We start from the raw sequence: 4,447 nt of genomic DNA on the forward strand, positions 1-4,447 counted from the left end.
TTCTCATAGGGTTCTGCTATCACGAAACAGTTTATCATTGAATCTGGGTTTCGCAAGATGAAAAGGTCGAGGCCCCGTCCTCCAAAACAAAACAAGAGGTGAGCCTCTCAGAGCTCCAATCTTTTGCATATCAGAATAAACACCCCCCGCCTCCCCCCTCCGTTAAGACACCCTCAAATAAAACATCCCTTCCCACTTCTGAGAGGAACCACACCCTTTCTCAGCTCCACCCTTCCCCACCCCCATCACAAACTTATATGGCAGTATCCATCCAGTCGTCAGACTTAACCTAGATCTTGGGCATCCTCCGCGGTACGTTTTCATACTACATTCTCTCGTGGGACCGGCAAAACGCTCCAGGTGCTAGCTCTGCTCCCTTCATTCCCTACTGGCTAAACCTGCGGGAGTTTTTTTTACCAACCATGCGCCTTCCCTGCCTCTCTGCTCTAAGTCACACTCCCGCCTCCTATTTGGTTTCTTTTTTTTTTTTTTTTAGAACTGAACAAAATGGGCCTCCCTCCTATTCCCAGAGTTATGACAGGCGGCGGCAGAAGCAGAGAACTACCTGTCCCTGGAAACTGCCTGACTGGCACGAAAACGCGGGCACTGGCCTGGGCCGCTTTGGGACAGCCGGGTCTCCGCTCCTCGCCTACCGGGGAGGTTCGGCCCGGGGAAGTCCCGCCCGGAGACATCCGCCCTCCAGACTGACCAGTGGAGCGGCCAGTCCCGGGGGCGGGGGCCGGGCGGCGGAGATGAGTCACGGCGGCCTTGGCACAGCGCTGGCCCTTCTCGACCGGTCCAGGGGCGTGCACCGGGCGGGGCTGGAGCCTGGCCCAGCTTGGCCCGGAGAGGAAGGGCCAGGCCTGGGCAGCTCGGCTCTGGCCGGTGCAGCCCGACAATGACCCCGGGGTCAGGCCGGGCCCGGGACCCGCGGGGAGGGGAGCGAGGCCGGCCCACCACCCTCGCCCCGCGCGTCCGCCCGCTAGAGGCCCAAGGCCGGCTGTTACCTGCTGCCGCCGCTGCTCCGTGCGGGACCGGGGACGTTCGAGGCCAGCCGCGCCTCCCGGGCGCACCCTCTTACCGCGTCGGAATCCGGGGAGGTGCGGTCGGCGCAGGGACCCGGGGCGCGCGGGGAACTGCGGACGGCGGATTGGCGGACAATGCGGCCCGCGCAGAGCCGCGCTGCGCAAGTGGGGCCGGACGGCGCGCGCGTGGCCGAGTGTGTTATGTGTGCGCCTGTCAGTCAACGCTGACAGACCGCGGCCCATTGGTCAGACCCCGCCCGCGTCACCGCCCACTGCCACTGCCCATTGGGCGGTTTGAACACAAAGGCTCCGGCTCGCCCCGCCCGCCGCGTGGGCCAAACGGGCGGGGCAAGGCCAGACAAGAATCGTGCGTGGGAGGCGCGAGAGAGTGGGTAACCCCTGGTCGCTGGAGGACTCGGATGGGGCCGGCAAGCGGGGGCTCGACCTGGCCTGACTTCGCACTTGACTCCCGGTCTGGTTGCTCAAAACACTTGAGCCCTGTCCTGGTACTGCCTCATGCGCCTCACCCCACCCGCGGCCTTCTGGGGCCCAGCTCTCGGCAAGATGACTCGACAGGGCCGGGGTGCCAGGACCTTAAAGGTATTGAAGATGGCACGAGGAAGTGGGGAGCAGGGGAGATTGACAACCCCTGGCCTAAGACCCACCTGGAGGGGTAGCGTGTAGTTAGCCCTTAGAGGACCTCCCCCAAATCTCTTGCGTAACTGTTTTCTTAGGCATTTCTACACTTTTTTTTTTTTTTTTAACATATCAGGAAACAGGTTCATAGAGTTTTTAAGTGATTTGCTTAGTCACACAGCTTGAACGAGGCAAAACTGAGATTAGAAGCTTCTCTCCATATCCAGGCCCCCCCCTTTTTTTTTCCATTTTGGGATTGATTTGGGGATTCCAGACTTGGCAGGAAGCTCTGCCACTTCTCAGTCTGCCCTCAGAGGCCCCCACATTTCATGGCAGAAGCTTTTCTTCATTTGAAGGAGGATGCTCGCCCCAGTTGGTGCTGAGAAGGCAAGGCTGGTTACCTGTTCCTCTGCTTTACTCAAATCTGAGTGTGGAAAGAGTACTTGATAGATATGGAATGAATACCATGCTGTCTGACTTCAAGGGTCCTGTGCTTCTCCCCTGGCTCCCCACTGGCCAACTCTACAGATGCAGAAAGTGCCCAGCTTGGGAGGAGTCACTTCCTGGCAAGCTCTTCTAAGGGAAGATGAAACTGTGGTTACTTCACTTTTAAAGTGCCAAGAGGAAGAGACTAGAAATAATGAAATCAGGACAGGAAGACGCTGGGGGTAGGGGATTGAGGAAATGTGAAGCCCTTGTGCTAAGTCGACTCCATACAAAGATGACCCCCTGATCCCTGGGTCTCCACTGCCCCACCCGGAAAAGAGGGGCCTCACCTGCAGTTACAATCTATTGAAGACAACGGTGCTTGCCTCTGGGGTTAGGCTTCGAGCCCCCTGAAGACAAGGGCTGGCTCGTGTCTGAGTATCTGCTGAACGTGGGATGAGTGAAGTGAGAATTGAAATCAGACCGAGAGTCAGCCTCCAGGTGGGGGAGGGGCCTTCTCTTGACGCCTTCTCCACCCCAAGGAGCTTAATGCCTCAGTTCCGTCCTAGCCAATCCCAGTGGAGCCTCCATATCCCGCCCCCTCCGTTGCAGAGCCTGCTTCGCTCCTTTCCAAGGATCCCGGCAGAAGGACCCCCTTCCCAGGATGTGCTGGTTTGTAAAGCAAGAGGCCATGTGCCTTCCACTGGTCTCAGGCAAGGGCCGTGGCCACAGGCTGGCTAGAGGCAGCCCTCTACTAAACTGTGTTGCGTCTGTGGGCCTGTAGTAGGTAAATAATGGGCCCCAAAGATATTAGGTCCTAATTCTTGGAACGTGTGAATGTTACCGTACATGGAAAGTCTTTGCAGATGCGATTAAAGGAAGGATTTTGAGATGGGGAGATTATCCTGGATTATCAGAGTGGGCTCTAAATGTAATCACCAGTGTCCTTTTAAGAGAGAGGCAGAGGAGAAGAGGAGGGGGCAATGTGGCCACAGAAACAGAAATTGGAGTGTGCGGCCACGAGACAAGGAATGCTGGCGGCCACTGGAAGCTGGGAGAAGCCAGGGACGGAGTGTCTCCTAGAGTCTCCAGAAGGAGCAAGGCCCTGCCAACACCTTGACTTTCGTCCAGTGATTTTGGTTTTGGACTTCTGGTCTTCTCAACTATGAGAGAATAAAAAAATCTCTGTTGTTTTAAGTCACCAAATCTGTGGTAATTTGTTACGGCAGCCACGGGAACGTAATTAGGGCCCCTGGGAAATTCCTGGTCTTGTTGTTCAAGGCTCCCAGGACTGTGTGAGGCGCCTCCCTCTGTCCTGACCATCCTCACTGATGGGACCCGTCAGACTTGTTCGATCACACACAGCTCTGTCTGCGCATCTCTGCTGCCCCTGGCCTTTCTGCCATCTTCTCACTGAGCCACGCTCTGCCCTTTCAGACTCGTCTCTCTGCCCGGCCACCATTCATTTGTTAGTCTTCTCCCAGCGCCCCTCCTCTCTTTTCACTGCTCTGTTATTGCTCCTCCTTTCTCCCGTCATCGTTTCATAAACAGTGGCAGGGCAGAGGTGGCCAGCTTTGCCCCAGCTGGAACAGGCTCTGGGTGGCTGACGGTGCAGCCACTGCCGTGGGGCCGCACGTTGGCTTTCTCTGTTGCCAGGCGCTTTTGCCTCGGTGGCCCCTTCCTTCATAAAAAAATTTTTTTAAATTATATTTTACAACCACGTGGGTAGAAAGATGACTAATCTAGGCTTGATTCATGAGTAAGTATTCATTATTATTATGCTTAATTTTTCTTCCGGTTTTAAAAGAAATGAAAACATTTCCGTGGGCCCCTGAAGCATCCTGCCGCCTGGGCGCTGAGCCCGCTCTGCTTAATGGAGAGGTTGGCTCTGTGCTGGAGATGCCGGGGAACAGCTCAGTGAGAGGAGCCCATACTGGCTCCCACCCCAGCCTCTGCCTGCCAGAGGCCAACCTGAGTGCTCTGGGGCTCTGGAACATTCTTCCACTCCAGCCCAGAGGAGCGGCAGCCGTGGCAAGTCCCGCATCAGCCGAAAAGCAAGGTGGGACCCGCGATCTGCAGCCCTGGGTCTAGGCCGGGTGCACCGCTTGCTTTCTCTGTGGCCTGCTCTGTGAGCCACTTCACCTCTCGTTCGTAAAATGCAAATAATAACTGTCCTGTCTGTTACACAACTGGCTGTGTGACCTGGGACAAGCCAGCGAGGCTCCCTGGCCTCTGTTTCCTCAGGTGTGAGGTCAGCTGAGGAGCGGCGCTGCTTCAGCACGAAGGGCTTTTGCCGCCGGGGTCTTTGAGAGACGAAGGGAGACGGGTTTGTCCTGGACTCAAAGTCAAGTCAGGTACCA

The 4,447-nt window shown here is 56.7% G+C and overlaps 1 protein-coding gene across 2 annotated transcripts in view; it reads right to left on the minus strand.

The window, feature by feature from the left end:
- The window catches only part of SUN2 (Sad1 and UNC84 domain containing 2), a 17,969-nt gene extending 16,780 nt beyond the window's left edge, over positions 1-1,189 (minus strand). The window contains exon 1 of one of the 2 annotated variants that reach the window (XM_024761556.1): positions 1,008-1,189. The gene's annotated coding sequence lies outside the window, so the exon portion shown is untranslated. The remainder of the gene's footprint in view (positions 1-1,007) is intronic. The other variant, XM_024761555.1, reaches the window with a different exon arrangement.
- Positions 1,190-4,447: the final 3,258 nt, after the last annotated feature.

This window comes from Neophocaena asiaeorientalis, unplaced genomic scaffold (assembly GCF_003031525.2).
Source record: "Neophocaena asiaeorientalis asiaeorientalis breed wild unplaced genomic scaffold, Neophocaena_asiaeorientalis_V1.1 scaffold473, whole genome shotgun sequence".
NCBI lineage: Eukaryota > Metazoa > Chordata > Mammalia > Artiodactyla > Phocoenidae > Neophocaena > Neophocaena asiaeorientalis.